The following is a 26580-nucleotide window of genomic DNA, read 5'->3' on the forward strand; positions in this document are numbered from 1 at the left end:
GCAGGGGACCCGGGTTCCATCCCTGGGTTGGGAAGATCCTCTGGAGAAGGAAATGGCAACCCACTCTAGTACTCTTGCCTGGAAAATCCCATGGATGGAGGAGCCTGGGGGCTACAGTCCATGGGGTCATAAAGAGTTGGACATGACTGAGGACTGAATGATTTCACTTTCTTTCTTTCACTTATATACTTCAGATGCCTTTGTGGCTCAACGAACCACCTAAACAAATAGCTGTGTGAAGCTCACTGTTACTGATTCAAAGGACAAGGAAACCACAGAAAGCATGGAAGGCCAGGAATGTAACAGGGGAGATCTGGGTTAGCTGGGCTGGGCTTCCCAGGTAGAGCTAATGATAAAGAACCTGCCTGACAATGAAGGAGATGTAAGAGATTCCTGGGTGGGGAAGATTCCCTGGAGGAGAGCATGGCAATCTACTCCAGCATTCTTGCCTGGAGAATCCCATGGACGGAGAAGCCTGGTGGAGTACAGTCTATAGAGTTGGACACGACTGAAGTGACTTAGTACAGAAACACACACACACACACACACACACACACACACACACACACAATATAATCAATTGGAAATATTGACCAGACAATTGGATATTAGAGCCTGGAGCACAGGCATGCATTCTATGTTTAAGACATACATGCACGTGTACAGTCAGCAGACTGAATAGGAGTAACCGATAGGAGTGGATATGAATGGAAGGAGTCATGCTCTAAGATTTCTGGGGTATCCCAACTCTTATCAGAGATAATAGAAGGCTGACATGTGGAGCCATTGAAGACTTGCAACCACAGCTTCTACTAAGGAAGCTAGTGTATCAATAAAGATCAGCAGAGGTAAAAGCTTCCTGTAAAAGTCTCGTATCTCCCACATCTTTTACCTTATTTCTAAGTTCACAAGGCCACTAATATCAATGTTACCATCCACTGATACAAAGTAGTCTTATATTAAGAAAATTCTCTTTTTTAGTGTCATTTTTATTCTTGCCTCATTCACCACCTCTCCCCACTTTATGAGGGGTGGTGCTTAAGGAGCTTAATGAGCTCCCAAATGCTTTGCTCTGCATGTAATCCTGTTATTTCTTTCTTCTGTGTTCTGGTTTACAGTTCCCATAATTCTGGAATGATCTGTCATCATCTACCCAAAATTCTGCTCAATCATCACCTCCTCCACATTAACCTAGGTCCACCTTAGAAATCCCAGAGTACCTTGTCTGTCCACCTGCCATTTACTTTACCATTTACATGCTCAGTTGCTCAGTCCTGTCTGACTCTGAGATCCCATGGACTGTAGCCCACCAGGCTCCTCTGTCCATGGAATTTCCCAGGCAAGGATACTGGAGTGGGTTGCCACTTCCTTCTCCTGACTTTACTACATTGTAGTGTAATTACATGTGCCTCCTTATTGCTTTTCCACATGTTAAAGTACAAAGACACATAAAGTTCATACTTATGTGTGAACTTATGTGTTCATACTTAAGTGCCCATCACTTAGTAATTGTTAAAGAATTGAAAATGCATCTCCATTTGAAACATCTAATTCAAATTAAAATTAACTTAATTTCAAAGCTTGAAAGAAATGTACTACAATTTACGTCCTATTCTCTTACTTTGTATCATTATTGTTATGCAAACCACACTCTTTTATGTTAGAAATCAATTGATGGAGTGTTATAATTTGTTATAATTATTAATGAACATAAAACAGACCATAAAGTGACAAACAGAAACACTTTCATATCATTTTTCATGCCTCTACAGTTACTACCCTGATGCTTTTTATTCTTCCTGAGGATTGAAGTTACCCTCGAGTGTCCTTTCGTTTCAGACTGAAGGATTCTCTTTCATATTTCTGGTGAGAAGGGTCAGCCTCACCAGTTAATGGAATAGTTAAGATGCACTCAGCCCCATTTCTTTCTGCTGGAGAATGATCTCTGTCTGACTTTTGTATGTTTTCTGTGTCTGCTGCTGCTTCCTCTTTAGAATAAAAATTATATGCCTTTTTATGATCAGGTCACTTTGGATTGAATTATAAAATGAAAAATCACTCTCCTCTCCTTCAGCTTCCATCATCGTAAAGTGCTTGCCAGAGACTCAACAGCAGAGACATATTGGTAGTCCTAATTCTTTAAGTCAATTAGTCAGAAATAGTTTGTTCCTTCATATTCTGACTCAATTTTTTGTTCAGGTGTCCATTCATTGAGTTTGACCATCACTAGTCTTTACTCGGAAACTTTCTCAATGTGTGGCTGATACTAAAGAAAAAAACAAAGAACCAGATAGAAATTTTGCAGTTATGAGATACAATAAATGAAATAAAATTCCATTAAAGAGACTCAATAAAATTTGAACATGTGGGAAAAAAATATATCCATAAAATTGAAGATAGTGGCATTGAAATTATCCAGTGAGTAGAAGAAAAAGGGGAGAAAAAGCAAACCAACAAATATACTGAGTAAGGCAAAAAGATATTTCCTCATTATCTTCTAAAATAATTATTTTTATTTTTTTCTATTTAGATACATAATCCATCTGCAATTAATTAGTTTGTTTAAAGTATAAGGTGAGAGTCTAGATGGATTTATTTGTTCATATATAAAACCAATTGAGCTAGCAGTATTTGTAAAAATGATTACATATTCTCCAACTATAGTAACATCATGTTGTTATAAGGACTATTCTGTACCACTGTTTTGTTTCACTGGGCTTTTTATCAAAACTGTATCATATGAGATTGTATTAAATGCTACAGCTTTATAACACTTTAGGAACTTCCCTGGTGGCTCAGACGATAAAGCGGTCTGCCTGCAGTCAGGTGACCTGGGTTCAATCCCTGGGTCGGGAAGGTACCCTGGAGAAGGCAATGGCACCCCACTCCAGTACTCTTGCCTGGAAAATCCCATGGATGGAGGAGCCTGGTAGGCTACATTCCATGGGGTTGCAAAGAGTCAGACACAACTGAGCGACTTCACTTTATAACACATTACTATCTGGTAGAGGAAGTTCTACATCATTTCCTTTCTCAAGCTTGCATTGATATTACTGTTTTTATTTTTGAAATTTATACTTGAGGATTATTTTCAGATTTGATGTAAGTGATTCACCTGGAAGGTACTTATCTTGTTTAAATATTTCATGTATTTGCTGATTTCTTGTGTTTTTTAATTTATTTATTTAGTTGTTTGGTTAGTTAACAGCCAATCTCAAGGTAGCTTAAAAAGAAACTGTGTTTGAATGCATGGTCTGTATCTCTTCCAAAGAACCTGATTTGTTCATCCAATTTCAGACAGTGAATATGGACACTTCTTTAAATAACTGCAGTATTTTGTCACTTACACATGAAAACAGAAGGAAATCAGACTAGAAGGTTATCATCAGGATGAAAGAATGCATGAAACGCTTATCAAAATGACTAGTCAAAAAGTAAATGCAAAACAAATCGTAACTACTACATTAATAGTGCTGCTGTTACTAGTGAGTTTTTGTTATTTGAAACATTGAAGAAAACTTGCCTCTTTTTAATAAATATAGTTTGGATTTTATGTTCCATAGATTTATTAAAACGGTAGGAAGTTACGACTGAAGACCAAGTGTGGGATGATAACAAGCATCCTGTTGTTTCTGTTCAGTCGTGTCGTGTCTGACTCTCTGCGACCCCATGGACTGCAGCACGCCAGAAGGATTCAGCATGCCTGAGCTAAACTCCAGGGTGTTCGTGCCCAGTGGCCTGGCTGAGTTATTACTGACATGTTATTATGTGGCTTGAAGGTGAATCTGGGGCCTTCAATAAATTTGAATGATTTGTACTCTGACTGCCTAATCAGAGTTTTGTTGCAGCTGCTGTTCCTATTTGTTATTACACCCGGCAGTTAATTATAAATGATGTTAAAACATTCAGGCATTCTGATTGCTAATTTGGCTAAATATTACCTGTCTTATAAATCTAAATAATAGGTGTCATGTGGACTCAAATGGGGTCTAAAACAGATGGTTTCACCAAAGCATGTGTAAATGCAATGTTGGAGAAGGTAGGAAAGGAAATGAGCATTGTACTAAAATGCTTACCTTTCAACTTAGTGGTGGTAAATGAATTTAATAGATTTTTTTTAACTAGGCCATCAATTTTATCGATCTGAAGTTGTACCATTCACTTTTTATAAGTCTGCACAAGTTAAAGTTAAAAATAACTTACTCTTCTATTGAAACCACAGGAAGACAATAGTTAAACTATTAATAAAAATCTATGTTTGGTTAAAATGAAATATAGATCCCAATTACATATTGAGAAGGTCATCTATCAAACATACAGCCTTGAAATCTGGATTAATTTGAAAGAGGATTCCAAATACAGAAACACCTCTCTCCGGAGCTTGGGTACCATGTACTGTTTGAAAAGGTGACTCAGTTCAGTTTCAGATCAGTCGCTCAATCGTGTCCAAGTCTTTGTAAGCCCATGGACTGTAGTACGCTCAAGGACTTCTGAAAAGGTCTAATTGTGCATCTTTAATTTGTCCCAGAGGACAACTGAGTTTGAAAGGAGGCCAAGGAAAAGGAGTAAATATTTCTAAAGTCTATTTCCATCACATGGAACATCCAGGAATAAGCTGCAGAAGGAGGGTATAACACAGATACAACATCGTGATCATCAGTTTATCTTTTCCAGGTTTCTCACTAAACTAAAACAAATCTCTAGGATGGGACTTCTGGGGAGGAGGAGGGAGGAAAAAACTGACAGACAGAAAGCTGTGTGATTGATTTTGTAGCCAATGATTTAAATTTAGTAACATAAAATAACAAGAAAGAGTGCGGCAATGAACTAGAAGCTTGGGACATCACTACGGGTCATGCTGATCACAGGCTTGGGTGGCCTGCTGAACCACAAAGGGGTGCAGAAATGCAGGTACAGGTTTCAGTAGATGCGGATGGTATACATTCAAAGACAGTATTCTAAACTGAAGCTGATAATTAACTTATAAAGGCATATGATTTCAAAAACACACATATATTTTAATCAGACTAGATGTAGATAAGTGTCCTCTTGTAAAGATGAATAATGATAACAAAAATCATAGATAGCTCCCTAAAATGAAGGGAAAATCTGTTGTTGCTTTTTTTGTATTCAATGCCTTAGTAGTGCCCTACAATCCCTTAGTAGTGCCCTACTCTCTGAGGCCTGGCGTGCTGCGATTCATGGGGTCGCAAAGAGTCGGACACGACTGAGCGACTGAACTGAACTGAAATATTTTCATACCCTGAAGATATTTTAAAAGTTGCATGATTTGGGAGAAAATACAGTAACAAAAACAGAATGATGTTTATTTAAATATATCTCTATAGTGTTAAAACTGTTAGATATAGTATCATTTAAAATAAACCAAAGAAAGAAAGAAAAAACTGAAAAAAAGAGATGTGTAATTCATGTACCTAGATTCTTTGAAATTGAATAGCATGTGAAACTTGGCATCTATTTGACCATGGAACTTAAGGAAAATGTGTTCTAAAAATAGAATTGTGAGGGGGAAAAAGAGAAATAATATATGTTGGGAGCTCAGTACAGTTTGGTCAACACTATTCTGATAAAAATTATCTAACATTACAATCATTGTTTTTAATGTTTCACTATTTGCATTTTTACATGGTACATAAAATCAATTTAGTTATCACTGTAGTTAATTATTTTACCACAATTAAATACATTTTATTATTTCATTTTATTATTAATTTAAATATTCACTTACATGTGTTTATTATTTACATATTTATTATCATTAAATATATGCCATGTATAGGACATATAAGTGGTGGTCTTCATTTAAACTTGCTTGGTATAGTTTGTTTTTGTTTAGCAATTCCCAAACTTTCTTCACTTAAAGAAAATTCTTATCTCTTATCAATTCAAGTACTGTCACTTCCCGTATCTGCTCTCTTCTCTCTTCCTTGACTTCCTATTTGAAGTATCTTAAAACGGCTCCATGCCTCTTAAAAGGTTTTCTTTGTTTCTTTCTGGTTGTATCACTCATCTTTGTGAGTTACTTTATGTAAATTATTTGGCTCTACTTTTTATTCACTGATTTGGCTCTATTCACTCTAATCTTCTGTTAATCCTCTCCATTCAGTTTTAAAGTTAAGGCTCTATTTTTTTTTTCTACATATAGTTCACTGTTACTTTTTATTTTTCTACTTTTTAAAAATAGCTTTATGTTCACAGCAAAATGTAGAGGAAGGAACAGAGGTTTCCTGTACAGTTCCTGGCTTCACATTATTATTGTTAATATTATCAACACCCCCAGCAGACGGGCACGGTTGTTCCAATTGATGGTGAACATCCTATGGTTTTGGGCTAATGTGCAATGACATGTATCTATCATTATGGTCAAAAAAGAATAGTTTTACTTCCCTGAAAATCTTCTGTGCTCTGCCTCTTCATCCTTTGCTCTCCACACACATGAATCTCTGACAATAACTGATCTTTTTATTGTCTCCATACTTTTGCCTTTTCCAAAATGTCATATACTCGGAATCACACAGTTTGTAGCCTCTCCACATTGGATTCTTTCAATTATGAATATGCATTTAAGTTTCCTCTTTGTCTTTTCATGGATTGATAGCTTATTTCTTTTTAACCTCTAATAACAGTCCATTATCTGACTATAATACAATTTATGTATCCATTTATCTACTAAAGGACATTTTGGTGGCCTTTAAGTTTGGGCAATTACAAATAAAGCTGCTATAAACATTTGTGGTCAGGTTTTTTTGTGTGGACATGGATTTTCAACTTCTTTGGGTAAATACTAAGGAATATAATTGCTGGGTTTTATGGTAAGAGTATGTTTAGTTTTGCTAAGAAAGTGTTCAATTATCTTCCAAGGTAGTTGTACCATTTTGGGTTCCAACCAGTGGGGAATCAGAATTCCTTCTGCTCCTCATCCTGGACATCATTTGCTGGTGACTATGTGCTGGATTTTTTGTTTAGTGGCTCAGACATACCTGACTTTCGTGAGACCATGGACTGTAGCCTGCCAGGGTCGTCTGTCCAGACAAGAATACTGGAGTGGGTTGCCATTTCCTTCTCCAGGGGATCTTCCCAACCCAGGAATCAAACCCATACCTCCTGAATTGACAGGTGCATTCTTTACCACTGAGCCACCAGGGAAGCCAATTCTGGATTTTGGCCATTCTAAAATACACTTACTCCTTGGAATAAAAGTTATGACCAACCTAGAGAGCATACCAAAAAGCAGAGACATTACTTTGTCAACAAAGGTCCATCTAGTCAAAGCTATAGTTTTCCCAGTAGTCGTGTATGGATGTGAGAGTTGGACTATAAAGAAAGCTAAGTGCCAAAGAACTGATGCTTTTGAACTGTAGTGTTGGAGAAGACTCTTGAGAGTCCATTGAACTGCAAGAAGATCCAACCAGTCCATCCTAAAGGAAATCAGTCCTGAATATTCATTGGAAGGGCTGATGCTGAAGCTGAAGCACCAATACTCTGGCCACCTGATGCGAAGAACTAACTCATTTGAAAAGACCCTGATGCTAGGAAAGACTGAAGGCAGGAGGAGAAGGGGATGACAGAGAATGAGATGGTTGGATGGCATCACTGGCTCAACAGACAGAAGTTTGAGTAAACTCCGGGAGTTGGTGATGGACAGGGAGGCCTGGCATGCTGCAGTCCATGGAGTCGCAAAGAGTCAGACACTACTGAGCAACTGAACTGAAAAGGTCTTCAGTGGTATCCCATGGCTTTAATAGTTTTAATCTATATTTCCCTGATAACACAGTATGAAACATCTTTTTATATGCTTCTCATCTGTGTCTTCTTTGGTAAGGTGTCTGTCAGTCTTTGGCAATTATTTCAATCAGATTATTTGTTTCATTATTGTTGAATTTTAAGTATCACTTGTATATTTCAAATAATAGTCCTTTATCAGATATGTCTTTTGAAAATACTTTCTCCCAGTCTGTGGCTTGATAAAAGGTTCAAGTATTCATCTAAGAGACTGATGCTGAAGCTTGAATACTTTGACCAGCAGATACAAAGAGCCAACACATTGGAAAAGACCCTGATGCTGGCAAAGATTGAAGGCAGGAGGAGAAGTGGGTGACAGAGGATGAGATGGTTGAATGGCATCACCAACACAATGGACATGAATTTGAGCTAGCTCCAAGAGATAATGAAGGACAGAGAAGCCTGGGGTGCTACAGTCCATAGGGTCACAGAGATTTTGACACAACTTAATGAACAGCAACAACAATAAGATGTCCATTTCGGGAGACCAGATATCCGCCAGTAGATGGTGTATAAATGTTCGTGCATCTCATTCCGGCCAAGAAGTCTGCCTGCACGATGAGCTAGAATGGTGTTGTTGTTTAGGCATTCAGCTTATATTAGCATGTGGAACTTTTTTTTCTTATGAACTTCATCATAGAGACCCATGTCTATGACACTTTTCATGGAATTTAGGCTGAGGAATTAATACCTGGACACATGCATTTGTCCAGGACAAGGACACAAAAAATGAAGGCAGAGTTAATGGAAGAATGAAACAAAGGAACTGTGCAATAATACTCCTGGTCTCTTATTTTTCTCTAGACACATTTTCATACGAGATGATAGATTTTTCTTATGCAACATTCCAGTTTCAGAAAGATGCCCTATTCCTTGCAGATGATAGCTTAATTGATACAATTTAATTCTGATTAATTTTTTACTAAAAGATAGTACATTCCTTTATGGGAAAACACAATAAAATAATACTTTATCCTGCCTCCTCTGGAGGGAAATTTAACAAAATACTTACATATTTTTTAATTTCCCTCAGAGATATTTATTCCTCTATGTCAGTGAAACTTTACAATTAATTAAAACTAACAGCAAAGGAAAGATGTATTTAAAAAGTGACTTGTAAAATTTCTGTTTATTTGGAAAGTATTGCAAAACGTTTTATTTGTTGTTGTCTTTCGTTTTTAATATGGCTGCTGCAGAGTAATCACAAGAAGTTTCTGGCTTTATCTTCTTCCTGGGAACAGCATTTAGGTGCTAAGGTCACCTGCTGGTTAAAGGAAAAGTTACTTTTTTTCAGTTGCTTCAGAAGCAGCAACTATCATTGAAAGCTTTCCTGGTAGAGTTTAATGGCCTCAGAACTGCAATTTTGTTAGTGATTCTGCAGTACAAAAGAGAAAAGGTACTTCAAACGCTATGTGTGTGGTGGTATATTTGGTGAGAATTATTTCAGACATTAAACTGGTTTCTTTCTTTTTGTCACATGGTGTTAGTCACTCAGTCATTTTTGATTCTTTGCCACCCTGTGGACGGACTGTAGCCTGCCAGGCTCCTCTGTCCATCGGATTTCCCAGACACGTATACTGGAATGGGTTGCCATTCCCTTCTCCAGGGGATCTTCTCTACCCAGGGATTAAATCCAGATCTCCTGCACTGAAGGCAGATTCTTAACCATTTAAGTCATCAGGGGAGCCCGTAAGATTTCCATTTTTTAAAGTAAAGTGGTATTTGAACATTTGCATAAAAATATTGCATCTTGGGATTCCAACACATTTATTTTTATACACAAAATAGTATAATCACCATCCAGGAATTCACTGCTTGTTTTATCCTATTGTTTAAATATATGAAAAGTTAATAGTGTAGAAAACAAAGCTCAGTGGTGAAAATGAGTAGTACAGGGCACCCTCTCCATGAAGAAATAAGAAGCAATTTGAACCTAGTGAGTGTATAGAAGATGACTTATGTCATGAATTCTTGGATAATTTGCAATGTTTCGTTAACTTTATTAAAGATCCTTTTTAAGAAAACTAAAACCTTTTCTGAAAATATTTCTCCTGTTCAGTTGAAAAAGATTGTACTTAGATACTTTATTTTTACTTGATTTTTCACTAGTAGAATTGATTTTCTCTGTTTTAAATTGGAGATGCCACCAAGGGCCATTTTGCCACACAAATATGCTCATGTGGCAGAGCCTGCCTCTGCAAGAAAGTGACATGTAGTTTTGAGAATATTTGGTATTATCTGCTTTGTTCTCATTACTTAGGTTTGAGTAAGCCCTCTTGCAATTTGGCATAGTGGTAAAGAATCTGCCTGACAATGCAGGAGACACAAGAGACATGGGTTTGATTCTTGGGTTGGGAAGATCCACTGGAGGAAGAAAGCACAACCCACTCCAGTATTCTTACTTGGAGAATGCCATGGACAGAGGAGTTTGGTGGGCTACAGTTCATGGAATCACAAAGAGTTGGACATTATAAACATGCAGGCAAAAATCTGCATTTTTAATTTTAGTATGTATCCCAAATTATCTTTCTAGTGTGTTTTTTGTTTTTGTAATACTACATGAGTACAGTAGACCCTTGAAAACCAAACACTGGTTTAAACTGAGCAGGTCCACTTATATGCAAATCGTTTTCAATAAATCTAAATGATACAAAAAATACACGTAAACCATTGTATGCAGAACTTGTATTCAAGGGGACAGCTTTTCTTTACTTAGGGATGTGCAAGTGTACCTGCCAAGTCACTTCAGTTATGTCTGATTCGTTGCTACCCTATGGACCAGAGCCTGTCCAGCTACTCTGTCCATGGGATGCTCCAAGATAAGAATACTGGAGTGGGTTTCCATGCCCTCTTCTTACCTAGGCTTTCAGTTCAGTTTAGTCACTCAATCATGTCCGAATCTTTGCGAACCGATGAATCGCACCATGCCAGGCCTCCCAGTCCATCACCAACTCCCTGAGTTCACCCAAACTCACGTGCATTGAGTTGGTGATGTCATCCAGCCATCTCATCCTCTGTCGTCCCCTTCTCCTCCTGCCCCAATCCCTCCCAAAATCAGGGTCTTTTACAATGAGTCAACGTTTTGAGGTGGCCAAAATATTGGTGTTTTAGCTTTAGCATCAGACCTTCCAATGAACACCCAGGAATGGTCTCCTTTAGGATGCACTGCTTGGATCTCCTTGTAGTCCAAGGGACTCTCAAGACTCTTCTCAAACACCACAGTTGAAAAGCATCAATTCTTCTGGGCTCAGCTTTCTTCACAGTCCAAATTTCACGTCCATACATGACCACTGGAAAAACCATAGCCTTGACTAGACGGACCTTTGTTGGCAAAGTAATATCTCTGCTTTTGAATATGCTATCTAGGTTGGTCATAATTTTTCTTCCAAGGAGTAAGCATCTTTTAATTCCATGGCTGCAATCACCATCTGCAGTGGTTTTGGATCCCCCCAAAATAAAGTCTGACACTGTTTCCACTGTTTCCCCATCTATTTCCCATGAAGTGGTGGGACTAGATGCCATGATCTTCGTTTTCTGAATGTTGAGCTCTAAGCCAACTTCTTCACTCTCCTCTTTCACTTTCATCAAGAGCCTTTTGCTCCTCTTCACTTTCTGCCATAAGGGTGGTGTCATCTGCATATCTGAGGTTATTGATATTTCTCTCAGCAATCTTAATTCCAGCTTGTGCTTCTTTCAGCCCAGCGTTTCTCATGATGTACTCTGCATATGTTAAATAAGCAGAGTGACAATATACAGCCTTGACGTGCTCCTTTTCCTATTTGGAACTAGTCTGTTGTTCCATGTCCAGTTTTAACTGTTGCTTCCTGACCTGCATATAGGTTTCTCAAGAGGCAGGTCAGCTGGTCTGGTATTTCCATCTCTTGCAGAATTTTCCAGTTTATTGTGATCCACACAGTCAAAGGTTTTGGCATAGTCAATAAAGCAGAAATATATGTTTTTCTGGAACTCTCTTACTTTTTCCATGATCCAGTAGATGTTGGCAATGATCTCTGGTTCCTCTGTCTTTTCTAAAACCAGCTTGAACATCTGGAAGTTCACGGTTCACGTATTACTGAAGCCTGGCTTGGAGAATTTTGAACATTACTTTGCTAGCGTGTGAGAGGAGTGCAATTGTGCAGTAGTTTGAGCATTCTTTGGCATTGCCTTTCTTTGGGATTGGAATGAAAACTGACCTTTTCCAGTCCTGTGGCCCCTGCTGAGTTTTCCAAATTTGCTGGCATATTGAGTGCAGCACTGTCACAGCACCATATTTCAGTATTTGAAACAGCTCAACTGGAATTCCATCACCTCCACTAGCTTTGTTCGTAGTGATGCTTTCTAAGGCCCACTTGACTTCACATTCCAGGGTGTTTGGCTCTATGTGAGTGATCACACCGTTGTGATTATCTGGATCATGAAGATCTTTTTTTGTACAGTTCTTCTGTGTATTCTTGCCACTTCTTCATATCTTCTGCTTCTGTTAGGTCCATACCATTTCTGTCCTTTATCAAGCCCATCTTTGCATGAAATGTTCCCTTGGTGTCTCTAATTTTCTTGAAGAGATCTCTAGTCCTTCCCATTCTGTTGTTTTCCTCTATTTCTTTGCATTGATCGCTGAGGAAGGCATTCTTATCTCTCCTTGCTATTCTTTGGAACTCTGCGTTCAGATGCTTATATCTTTTCCTTTTCTCCTCTGCTCTTCACTTCTCTTTTCACAGCTATTTGTAAGGCCTCTTCAGGCAGCCATTTTGCTTTTTTGCATTTCTTTTCCATGGGGTTGGTTTTGATCCCTGTCTCCTGTACAATGTCACGAACCTCATTCCATAGTTCATCAGGTCCTCTGTCTATCAGATCTAGTCCCTTAAATCTATTTCTCACTTAGACTGTATAATCATAAGGGATTTGATTTAGGTCATACCTGAATGGTCTAGTGATTTTCCTTACTTTCTTCAATTGAAGTCTGAATTTAGCAATAAGGATTTCATGATCTGAGCCACAGTCAGCTCCCGGTCTTGTTTTTGCTGACTGTATAGAGCTTCTCCATCTTTAGCTGCAAAGAATATAATCAATTTGATTTCGGTATTGACCATCTGGTGATGTCCATGTGTAGAGTCTTCTCTTGTGTTGTTGGAAGAGGGCGTTTGTTATGACCAGTGCGTTCGCGTTCTCTTGGCAAAACTCTATTAGTCTTTGCCCTGCTTCGTTCCGTATTCCAAGGAATTCCAATCACCTGTTATTCCAGGTGTTTCTTGACTTCGTACTTCCTACTTTTGCATTCCAGTCCCTTATAATGAAAAGGACATCTTTTTTGGGTGTTAATTCTAAAAGGTCTTGTAGGTCTTCATAGAGCAGTTCAACTTCAGCTTCTTCAACATTACTGGTTTCTGGCGTAGGTGTGGATCACCGTGATATTGAATGGTTTGTCTTGGAAACAAACAGAGATCATTCTGTCGTTTTTGAGAGTGCATCCAAGTACTGCATTTCAGACTCTTTTGTTGACCATGATGGCTACTCCATTTCATCTAAGGGATTCCTGCCCACAGTTAAAATCACCATTCCAGTCCATTTTAGTTCGCTGATTCCTAGAATGTCAACGTTCACTCTTGCCATCTCCTGTCTGACCACTTCCAATTTGCCTTGATTCATGTACTAACATTCCAGGTTCCTATGCAATATTGCTCTTTACCACATCAGACCTTGCTTCTATCACGAGTCACATCCACAACTGGGTATTGTTTTTGCTTTGGCTCCATCCCTTCATTCTTTCTGCAGTTATTTCTCCACTGATCTCCTGTAGCATATTGGGCACCTACCGACCTGGGGATTTCCTCTTTCAGTATCCTATCATTTTGCCTTTTCATACTGTTCATGGTGTTCTCAAGGCAAAAATACTGAAGTGGTTTGCCATTCCCTTTTCCAGTGACCACATTCTGTCAGACCTCTTCACCGCGACCCGTCCATCTTGGGTGGCCCCACATGGCATGGCTTAGTTTCACTGAGTTAGACAAGGCTGTGGTCCATGTGATCAGATTGGCTAGTTTTCTGTGATTACAGTTTCAGTCTTTGCCCTCTGCAGCCCTCTCAGAGGGCATCACAGGGCAACACTCACCATCTCACTTGGGTTTCTCTTACCTTGGACATGGGATATCCCTTCACCTTGGCTTAATGTATAGCAAATCAGTTTACTATTAATGTGAAACATAAAACATGTCAAATCACCTGTAAGAAACTCATTCAGTTATAAGAATGAGTATTAGTTATAATACATGTACATACATAGAGAGTTAAATTTTTCTGAGATTTCAAGGTTTTGAAATCTTATCAAGAAGGTAAAATGCTGGAAATAAATTCATCAAAACAGATTCATGATAATTATGATCTCTCTCTCGCTTTTTTTCTAGCAAGGAATCAAGTTAGCACGTCATCACATGGGTCAACTTGTCAAAATAAATCTATATGAATCACAGATCTTACATCAAACTAGTCTTTACTAACAATTTCCAAAGGACCCATGCAACAAAATCCTGACAAAGACAAATCCCTCTTCTCTAATGAAGCTGCGTGTCCATCAGGCTTATCTTCCAATGCTCTCCCAGCAACCCTTTATCCCGACAGTGTGACAGAGCATCTGGTCTTAAAGTCTGTCAGTAACCTAGGATTGTAAATTTCTCCAGTGAATTAATATACATGCAAACTTGTAGGAGATAGCAGTTGCTGATTTCACGATTAACTCTTTCTCTTATAAAATATGTTACCTAAAATATAAAAAAGAGTGAATTTTTACTCATTCATGCTCAATCTGTTTTCTCTGACTTTAACTTTTTTTTTTGCCTCTTTTGAAATTATATCACAAATAATGGCCAGCTTCAGAGAATCCTGCCTTTCTACCTCTATTGAAAACATCTAAATTTTATAGTTAAAGTAAGCAGACATTTGACATCTTGAAAGTTTTTAACAATCAGGTTATTAGGGCAACATATTTTTAACTGTGTATACACAGACACAAAAAGTCAATGAGAAGGCTAATGAAGGTTATGTTTGCAAAGGGCATGTAAGTCATGTGGTTCTATTAGCAAACCTAAACTCTCCAATGAACCCAAGAGATACAGGTTAAGCTAAAGTGTCTTGGTTCAGGACCCTGTTCCCCTGCGGATGGCAGGAAAGAAGAAATTAACACATCCTCTTGCCTGAGGCTCACCATTCTAGGAAATATCTGCAAGACTAAGGGCCTCTTTGTTTCCTCACCCCTCCCCCATCTCTGATCCATAAAAGAACCTGGCATCCAGACTCCAGCAAGATGGTTACTTTCAGACTTTAGTCTGCCTTGTTCTCAATCAGCTGACTTTATTCATATTCCTTGCTGCAACACTTCATCTGTTGGGGTCATTGGAGAGCATGGATTTGGTAACAAAACCACATGACTTATGTGCCCTTTGCAAACATAACCTTCATTAGCCTTCTCACTTCACTTTTTGTGGCTATGCATACACCAGTTAAAAATATGTTGCCCTAATGACCTAATTGCTAAAGACTTTCAAGAGGCCAAATGTTTGCTTACTTTTACTATACAATTTAGAGGCTTTTAATACAGGTTATATATTATGTATTAAATGCTTTTCATTACATTTCAAGTCAAACTTCTAAATTAACTTTTCAAACTTTCAAATGCTGGCTTGTGATGAATCTATATATTCTCTGTAGCAATTATCATATGTACTTCTTTTTTTAAAATTTTTTTATTTTTTTTAGTTTTTTATTTTTTAAATTTTAAAATCTTTAATTCTTACATGCGTTCCCAAACATGAACTTCTTAACTTGGCCTTCAGTCACAGTTATAATGCATTCTTTTTCTTTACATTAATAAATCTTTCTTCCTTCCAGTATTTTATTCTTAGACTATTACACTAAAAACAGAAGAAACTATTGCTTGAAAAAAAAAATTTATCTTTCTGTTACATATCTGATACCTAATCTTATATTAGAATCAGTACCTGCTGTAGCTTCGAAGTCCCAACTCATGGTATATATACTCCTATTATCACTTAATTATGAAGCCTGAGCTGAGAGTCTCAGTGCTAACATTCTAAATTTAGACTTTAAAATAACCAAAAACTTATACACACTTTAGGAGACAGCACCAGCCTTTGAATTCCAAGTCTCATCACAGGCTCTTAGGATTTCCTCTTTTTAGTAGTTAATTGGCAGTTTCAGCTATGGGAATCTATTTTCAAATACTAACGCATATATATGGAATTTAGAAAGATGGTAGCAATAACCCTTCCACTTCTTAAGTTAAAATACATAATCAAAAAGGATGGGAGTGTAAGAATACCTTAGATTGTCTTGAAACCACTAGTAGGACAGGGATGAAGAATAATCTGACGGCAATAAGCACAAATATCAACTCTGGATCCCAGCTTCCCATCTTTATAATGCTGTGGCCTGGGACAAAATATTACAACTTTTCTTTGCTTTGACTTCTTTCATGGTAACTGGTGGTACAAACAGAATCTTACATCACCGCATTATTGTTCTGATTAAATGAGAGGGTTATTAGTAATATCTACTGTCACTTTTCAATTGTTGAACATTTCTTGACCTCTAGATGAGATCTTTCCACTGCTTATTGGACATGATGTTGTGGCTTATATGAAGAATATTTATTTACAAAACCACAATGGGTTTCTGGCAAGAGGTTAATCCATTGCCAAGAAATATTTAGAATAGAGTCGAAGAAAAAATTTGTGGAAAACAATTGATTTTAGTCTTAGAGATCTCCTTTTTTCCCTTTTATTTATTTTTAACTGTAAGAACACTTAACGTGAGATCCACCCTCTTACCAAATATTGACCTGCACAATACAGTATGGTTAATTATAGACACTGAGTTGCCCAGCAGGTCTTTAGAACTTATTCAATTTATTTATGGAAGCTTTACACTTCTTAAACATCTCCTTTTCCCAACCCACACCCCATACCTGAGCCACTAGAAACCACTGTTCTATTCTCTGGATACTGCTCTGGTGTTAAAAATGTATTTTGGTATTTACCTACATGGAGGACACTAAAGGCTGGAAAATACATTGCCCCTTCCTGTGTCAACTACCAATGGGAACCTGCCATTGGCACTTGACATCTACCTCTACAAGAATGAAGTCACGTGCTGCTGCAGCTGCTGACTTTCAACACACCCTGAAAGGGGTGCAGGGTGGGGAGCAGAAATCAGACACTCTGTGCTCGGGAAAAAAAAACAAAAACAAAACCTTCATAACAGGTCTTTTCAGATAGTTAAATATTTTCAGGAGCCAATTTTATGAGCCCAGTTTTTGTATCTCTCTTTTTTTTTAGAAAGCACTAAAATCCTTCATGGTGATGTCTGCTTCTCATGACCAGCAGTAATCTTCATGAGAAAAGAAGAAAACTTCTACAAAATAAGTGTACTTGATTGCATGTACTCCCCCTTCACTGAAATCACATATATACTGGCCTTCCTCCCCTGCCTATTTGGAACAGACTCTCAAAGCTTTCTGAGGTGCTCTCTCCTGAGCTATAGTCCTCATTTTGCCCCAAATAAAACTTGAATGACAACTGTCATGTTGTGTATTTTTTCAAGTTGATGCTTGACTACAAAAAAAGACAGATAAACAGTAAAATAAGAACTGTTCTTGAACCCATTAGAATACTGAGGTTGCCATATTACCAATTGGTTGGATAGATAAAGACATGGGGTCCCACCCCAAGGCAAGATGGGTGTGGTCTCTGGATCCTCTGAGGCAGGGCAATGAGGGAGCAGCTGTCAACTGCCAATCACAGTCTCCCTCCCCACGAGCTTCTCCCTCGCAGACAAAAGGTCTCAAGCCACTGGAGAGAGGGCAGCTGTCCTGTCATCCCCAGGGCCCAGGTGAAGACCCATTATGGCTGGGAGAAAGAGAGAAAAAGCTCCTTCCATTGCTGGAGAAGGGCGATGAAGCCAAGTGGACTCTCTCATTACCAATAATTATTTTTACCTTGAGTTTTGAAAATTATTGTAGAGTTTTTATCTTATTCCAGGTGGCACTAGTGGTAAGGAACTCATCTGCCAATTCAGGAGATGCAGGAGATGTGGGTCGATCCCTGGGCCAGGAAGATCCCCTGCAGGAGATCATGGCTACCCACTCCAGTATTCTTGACAGGAGAATTCCATGGACAGAGGAGCCTGGCAGGCTACTGTCCTTAGAGACACAAAAAGTCAGACACAATTGAAACAACTTAGCACTAGTGTTTTAATAGCAATATGAAATTGTTATTTTTAATTAAGAAGCATCCCATAGTGTCCTCCATGTGGACGGTGTTCACTGAATATTTCTGTCATATATGTAGATAGATAGATGGATACTATTATATACTTAAAACATAAGAGGTCAGAAGATTTCAGTGTTGAATTACAATGGATTTATAAGAAAATGTCCCAAGTAACCTAAAGATTACATGATGGCAGAAATGTATACCACAACCTCGGACAAACTCATCCTTCAAAAAATGCATGGGTGCCTACAAATATTGTGCTTGCATTCTCATTGATAACTTTCAAGATCAATTAAAATCAAAACCAGAATATAATGCAAAAGTTCTTTTTCAAATATTCTACAAACACCAAAGTATAACTTGGTTGTCATTGCCTGAAGCAGGAAAGCAATTTACATGTCTAAAATTGCAGAACAACTACTTGAAAAATTCAGCCAGCTTTTATTTTCATTCCCACAGAAGAAACATAATATAAATTATTTGTGACAAATGAACACCTTACATATCCTTTGACCTAATCTGATCTCAAAGAAACATACATATAATCATAGAGGAATACAAAATAGTTCAAATATACAGTTGCCATGAATTTGCACAAATGCCTCTGGCTACACTGTGATCTAATTTTTAATCCAACAAAAAAAGAGAAAAATCTTCTTTCTATTCCAGGTGCTCTAAAATAGTTCTGTATAGGCCTTGACATTTCTCACCAATCATTTTAGAACCCAGATTCTATTACTTGAAAAATTTTATTTTTATTTTTCTGTGTTATAAATTAGAAAAAATTGTATTACAATATAGTTATTAATATTGATACTTTTGCACACATTATTATTACAGAGATTTTCAGAGGTGAGAAGTCTGGACATGACCTAGCTGGGTGCTCTGATCCAGGTCTCACAAGGGTTTATGCAAGTTGTAGGCCTGTGTTCCTTTCTGCAGTCTAACACACCCTTCTAAGCTCAAGGGAATGTAGGCAAAATTCAGAAAGTTGCAGTTGCAGAACTGAGGTCCTCTGATTCAAGTGGGCTTTAGAAAGCATCACTACAAACAAAGCTACTAGAGGTGATGGAATTCCAGTTGAGTTTTTTGAATCCTGAAAGATGAGTGAGAGTGCTGTGAGAGTGCTGCACTCAATATACCAGCAAATTTGGAAAACTCAGCAGTGGCCACGGGACTGGAAAAGGTCAATTTTCCAATCCCAAAGAAAGCAATGCCAAAGAATGCTCAAACTACTGCACAATTGCACTCATCTCACACGCTAGCAAAGTAATGCTCAAAATTCTCCAAGCCAGGCTTCAGCATACGTGAACCATAAACTTCCAGATGTTTAAGCTGTTTTTAGGAAGGCAGAGGAACCAGAGATCAAATTGCCAACATCTGCTGGATCATGGAAAAAGGAAGAGAGTTCCAGACAGAAAAACATCTATTTCTGCTTTCTTGACTATGCCAAAGCCTTTGACTGTGTGGATCACAATAAACTGTGGAAAATTCTGAAAGAGATGGGAATACCAGACCACCTGACCTGCCTCTTGAGAAACCGATATGCAGGTCAGGAAGCAACAGTTAGAACTGGACATGGAACAATAGACTAGTTCCAAATAGGAAAAGGAGTACATCAAGGCTGTATATTGTCACTCTGCTTATTTAACATATGCAGAGTACATGATGAGAAACGCTGGGCTGGAAGAAGCACAAGCTGGAATTAAGATTGCTGGGAGAAATATCAATAACCTCAGATATGCAGATGACACTACCCTTATGGCAGAAAGTGAAGAGGAACTAAAAGGCTCTTGATGAAAGTGAAAGAGGAGAGTGAAGAAGTTGGCTTAGAGCTCAACATTCAGAAAACGAAGATCATGGCATCTAGTCCCACCACTTCATGGGAAATAGATGGGGAAACAGTGGAAACAGTGTCAGAGTTAATTTTTTGGGGCTCCAAAATCACAGCAGATGGTGATTGTAGCCATGAAATTAAAAGATGCTTACTCCTTGGAAGTAAAGTTATGACCAACCTAGATAGCATATTCAAAAGCAGAGACATTTCTTTGCCAACAAAGGTCTGTCTAGTCAAAGCTATGGTTTTTCCAGTGATCATGTATGGATGTGAGAGTTGGACTGTGAAGAAGGCTGAGCACCGAAGAATTGATGGTTTTGAACTGCGGTGTTGGAGAAGACTCTTGAGAGTCCCTTGGACTGCAAGGTGATCCAACCAGTCCATCCTAAAGGAGACCATTCCTGGGTGTTCACTGGAAGGACTGATGCTAAAGCTGAAACTCCAATACTTTGGCCTCCTCACGCGAAGAGTTGACTCATTGGAAAAGACTCTGGTGCTGAGAGGGATTGGGGGCAGGAGGAGAAGGGGACAGCAGAGGATCAGATGGCTGGATGGCATCACCAACTCTATGGACATGAGTTTGAGTAGACTCCAGGAGTTGGTGATGGACAAGGGAGGCCTGGTGTCCTGCGATTCATAGGGTCGCAAAGAGTCGGACACGACTGAGCAACTGAACTGAACTGAATTTATTGCTTCCATCTAGCTGGGTAGTATTTATAACTTGTACACGTCACCCGAAATTTCCTGTCATAGTCATAGTTGTAGCATACTTGTCTAGTCAAGCAATAGATGTCCCATCACTTTTGTGATAAAAACTTGATTTAATCGGGGGTCACCATACTGCAAGCAGACAATAATTGATGATATTTATGCACTGAAATTCGATTACTCATTTTTACTTTCTTATTGTTTAATTAATATTTTTGCCTGCAGAATCCCATGGATAGAGAATTCTGGCAGGTTACAGTCCATAGCGATGCAAAGAGTCACACATGACTAAGGTGACTGAGCATGCACACATGACGGGACTATGGTCAGGGAATTTTAATATTTTGATTGTGACTGGAAACATTTGGAAATGTTTTCGAAAAGGGAGTGAAATGATACGGTTCATGTGATTAAACTGCTATTCTTGTTTCTATACAATAAGTTTTATCTTCAGGAAGAAGACTGGTGACACAGAAACCATCTAGGAAGCTACATCAGGAAAAGCAGAGTTCTTGTGGTTCAAACTGCAGTGTTTCTCATTCAAAAGTAGCTACAAGTGAAATTTAGAATCTATTTGAAGACAGCCCTGGCAGGGCTTGCTGATATGTTGAATGTTGAGTGCGACAGCAGGAGATAAATGTCTCTGAGTATTTTGGGGACTAAGGAGCCAGATGAATCGTATTAATAATATTTTTGTTGATAGCACAAAGACTGGAGAACATGAAGAGTTGGGAATTTTTTTAAAGATCTGTTTGTATACGTTAAGCTGAAGATGCCTACCAACATATAAGCTGGAATGTGAAATAGGCAGTAGGTCATTGGAACCTAGCTCTCAGAGGAGAGAAAGAAGATTAAGATTCATATATTGAAAACATGAGTATGCAGATAGAAGCAAATAAAGAGACTAGTGTTATGACTGAGTCCAGGGTCGTTTCAATAATGATGGGTTTGGAAAGAGAACCAGCAAAGACTGAGCTGTAGGTAGAGAGGTAGGGTGAAAATTCCAAAAGTTTGGTATTTACAAGGACAAGAACAGGAAGAATTTTAAAAATGAGGGAATCATCTACTTGAGCCATTTTTAGTGTGGGATGGACTGAATCCTAGGGGAATTTTAGAAAATTGTAAGAGTATTTTTAAAATTTTTATCATATTTGGGACATGCAAAGGTGTCAGTGGCTATGTATCATTCATTGTAGCTTCAGGCGTCCAGTTTGGTTTTAAGCATATTAATAATTAAAGAAGCCCAAAGCCTCATGAGCCTAAAGCTTCGTTTTAGGACAAACATGGATTTTTTCACTGTTATTATATAAATAACCATCAAATAATTCAATGAGATCAAACCAGAAACAGGAAATCTAAACTTTACATAGAAATCTTTACCAACTGATGTGTGAGCAAGTGCATTACTAATGATGAAAGTGAGGAAAAACAGACTTTTTCATTCTCATTTTATTGTTTAGAGGTTAATTTTGGGCATCCTTTAAAAAGCAAAAGCACCTGTGTTGAAGGCTAGGCAGCTGAAGAGGTTCAGAATGAGCATCCAAAAGGGGTTACTTGGGCATGTGGATTATTCTGAGGCAAAGTCAGCTGTTAACTACAAATTGGTACTTGCCATGTACCTCTTCAAAGATTAAATCATGTGTTGCTGCAGTTGCTGACTTTAGTCACTCTGAAAGGAGTTCAGGGTGAAGAGCAGAAATGAGGCACTCTGTGCTCAGGGGAGAAGGGAAAACAGAACATGTCTTTAGATAGTTAGATATTTTTAGGAGCTGATTTTATGAGCCCAATTCTTATATATATCCTCATATCTAGAAAATTGCTAAAATCTTCCATGGTGATATCTGATCCTCAAGACGAGCAGAAACTTCTGCCAAAAAAAGAAAAAGGAATATATATGCACTAGATTGCCTGTACTTTCCTTTCACCAAAATCACATATATGTTAACCTTGCCCCCTCCCTCTTTGGAGCAGCTTCTCAGAGTTATCTGGAATGCTTTGTCCCGGACTATAGTCCTCATTTTGCCCCAAACAAAACTTAACTTGCAACTTTCACATTATTCATTATTTTTTAAGTCATCACAACCAAGTTCCAAAAGACTCAGGAGGTACTTTTAACCTCCTCCTTAGTTGCCTAAATTAACTTAGAAAGATGCTTGGCTGGGGAAATTGTTCCTACTAAGGGTATCTCGCTTATAAATAACCAATCTATGAAGCAGGGCAAGCATCTCATTGTCAAGTTGGGAAGATCTTCCTGGGTTGGGAAGATCGCTGGAGAAGGGATAGGCTACTCACTCCAGTATTCTGGGCTTCCCTTGTGAATCAGCTAGTAAAGAATCTGCTTGCAGTGCAGGAGACCTGGGTTCAATCCCTGGGTTGGGAAGATCCCCTGGAGAAGAGAAAAGGTACCTACTCCATTATTCCAGCCTGGAGAATTCCATGGACTGTATACTCCATGTGGTCGCAAAGAATCGGAGACAACTGAGCGACTTTCACTTTAGTTGCCTAAATTAACCTAGAAAGGCGCTTGGCCAGGGACAGAGTTCCTACTAAGGGATTCTCTCTTATGAGTGGCTGATCTATGTAGCAGGGCAAGTATCTCATTGTCAGACACCTGCTCTTACTATCTTGTATTTTGTGAACCACCCTCCTCCTCTTTGGAGCACCAGGCCGCTAAGCACTGTATAACCCTCAACAGCTTAGGTCTCTCATATTTTCAGGGGTTGTATACATACTTATTTGGATTTGTTTTTCTCCTTTTAATCTGTCTTATCTCAGTTTAATTAATTAGACCATTCAGAAGAAACTAGACAAGGAGAGAAAAGTATCTCCCTTCTGACAAATCATAGAACATTTTCTCCTTTCCTCGGTTAGTCATTAGAAGCTCAAGAAACTAACTGTTGCATGGACGATCAGTTCAGAAATTTATGTTACTTGATTTACAGCCAATAAAGTTTACTCTTCCACTAATTAGGTGATTAGAATAATATGTATTAGATTATTTTATTAAATAAAGTTTTATGCAGGTGCCTATTATCAATTGAAGGAATGATCAGAATTTTTGCATTTCTATTATGATGTCACAGCCAGATGATTTATTCTAATGAAGTTTCTGTTTTGAAAACAATTTAATGTAAATCAAATTTAAAATACATGAAATCATAAATTTTAGGCATAAAACTGTGTTTAACATTCATGCTTGAGAACTGGTTTCCGAACTGGTGGCTCTAATAACCGTTTTTTTGATAATTAAGTTGCAGAGCTTATAGCAAAGCCATCATCTGTGAAGAGATGATGGGAAATGGAACAGCAATATGTGTAAACATTAATAAAATGCAAACACAATGTATCACCCACACTGTTGCCACCAGATCCCTGTAGATTCCACTGTTATTGCAAAAACATATTGTGGGTCAGAGTTTAAGCTTCCTTTCCTGTGAGTAGCTTCTAGAGTTTATTTCAAATGAAAGCTACAGATGGAAGAAAAGTGGCCAGGAGAGAACGATGTAAACTAACCAAATAGTAAGTGGAAAGGGAACCCTAGAAAGAGTGGAAAGGTGAGTAGTGAAAGCATATAACGCAGCACTCAGAGGCAAACAAGGAAAATTGAATAACGAATATAATAGGACCAGAACTTCAGTACAATTGGCAGATACCTCTTATAAACTTACAATACTAAGGGTATAATCTATTTTTTAAAAATCAATTGATTATGCTTATCCTGGAAAAAAAAATGTTTTGTAATGGAATGAACTAGACTAAAACAGTTCCCTACAACCTAGGTGTGACGAACACAACAGGATGCAAATCTCAAACTAATACAAAGAGATAGAAAGTTGGCAATCCAGAATAAAGATTAGTCTATCAGTAGTTATCTCTGCTAGATGCCTGAAATTATAAATCCTCTTTAGGAATGTTTTACCATCTTCTCAAGTAGATGGTAAAACAGCTCAGCTGGTGAGTGTGTGTAATTTACAAACTACCACAAAGGCAAGGTTTGAATGAATTCAGAAGTGGGAGGGAGGATGAGAGGAGGGGGAAGTAGGAAGAAGGAGAAGGCAAGAGAAAACAAGAAAGAAAAGGATGAAGCTGTCAACTAAAAAGATATTCACAATCTAAAAGTTAAATTTATGATTTTATATATTTTAATCTGCCTGTAACATGGGAGACACGCATTCGATCCCTGGGTTGGGAAGATCCCCTGGAGAAGGGAATGGCTTCCCACTCCAGTTTTCTGGCCTGAAGAATTTCATGGACTATATAGTCCATGGGATCGCAAAGAGTCGGTCATGATGGAGCAACTTTCACAAATATTAAGAGTTATGTTTTACTCAGAAATTTTTAGAACTTGGAGCCAGGAAGCTGAATTTTAAGTAATGCTAAGAGAACTGCTCCCAGAAGGGGAGGCAGCAGCTAGGATATACAGGACTTTTGCAACAAAGGGCACATAGTAGGAAAAAAGATTACTTCTTCTTCTTTTTTTTTTTTATGCATTCAGAATTATTGATTAATTGCTGTGAAGTGAAATAATAAAAAATAGAGCAGGATTTCTGATTTCAATCAAATCAAACTATACTGGTGGAGGTGGACAGACACACTGGGAAATGAATAACTATGGTGCAATGAAAATAGTTTGGTAGCAAAGATACACCTAAAATTTTATGGGATCACAGAAGGAGGAACAAGGACACTGGTTGGGAAGCAAGGTTTTTAAGATGGAATTTGACATTTGAGGTGAGTTTTAACAAAGGGGTTCAAGGTCAGTGAATAATCAACTAGATTAAAAAAATCCTACAGAAACCTATAAAAGATTGCTATTGATTAAACCAAACTGGAAAGAGCTGGACATGACTGAGCTTCTGAGCACACACGCATGCATGCATGCAAACCAAACTCGAAATCCCAAGGTAAGGAATTTACCGCTTTTGTACATACATAGGAAGATGCAAGAGTCTGGGCTCACTGACATCCTTCCTCTGATGTGCCCCTCAGCCACCTAGGGCCAGTATCCTGTGTTTTCACATCCTGAGTTTCCCCAGGGCACACCATGGGGAGTGGCTGCAGTCTGATGGCTGCTAGATGGCAGGTTTTCTTTCCTCCCTGAGTTCCGCAGGGCTTACAAGCTCACCATCTTGGAGGTGGCTGTAAATCACTGATGACTGTGACAACCTCTGTTTACTGATACAGCAGTAAATATTTCACTTCTTAGTTTGAGGGGGTACAAAAAGAAAAATGAAATGCAAGAAATGAGAAGGAATGAGAGAAGCCAGAAGGAGCGGAAGGAGTGGGAGAATGTGGACAAGGAAAGGGTCAAAGATAGCTGGTGGAAAGATCAAAGTAGAAGATGTGATGAGGAGGCAAGATTGGAAAGAAAAGGGATCTGCATGAGACACATCTCTCTTTGTCCTTGGATCTCAACCTGGAATGGTGGTGGTGGTGGCAGCTTAGTTGTTGTGTCCAACTTTTTGTGACTCATGGACTGTAGCCCACTAGACTCTTCTGTCCATGGGATTTTCCAGGCAAGAACACTGGAGTGGGTTGCCATTTCCTTCCACAGGGAATCTTCCTCACCAAGGAATCAAACTTACATTTCCTGCATCACAGGTGGATTCTTTACTGCTGAACCACCAGGGAAACCCCAACCTGGAGAAAGAGACGGAAAGAAGCAGGAATGATTTCTCACTGAGGTATGAAAGGCAACAGTATCTCAGCAACAGCATCACCATGGCTCCCAGGAAGACCCAGAAGACAGGGTAGGAGATGCAGAGTCCATAGGACTGCACCATCAACTGGCGAGGAAAACACAGCACTGCTTCTTATGAACCTGATGATTTTCCTGCTGAAAGGGAGGTCCAAGGACCAGAAGGATGAAGATCACTGAGGAGCTTGTTTAACTATTCGGAATTTCAGGGCCCCTAATCAGCATCTGCATTTTAACAAGATCTCTAGTTG

This window comes from Ovis canadensis, chromosome 23 (genome assembly GCF_042477335.2).
Source record: "Ovis canadensis isolate MfBH-ARS-UI-01 breed Bighorn chromosome 23, ARS-UI_OviCan_v2, whole genome shotgun sequence".
In the NCBI taxonomy this organism is placed as follows: domain Eukaryota; kingdom Metazoa; phylum Chordata; class Mammalia; order Artiodactyla; family Bovidae; genus Ovis; species Ovis canadensis.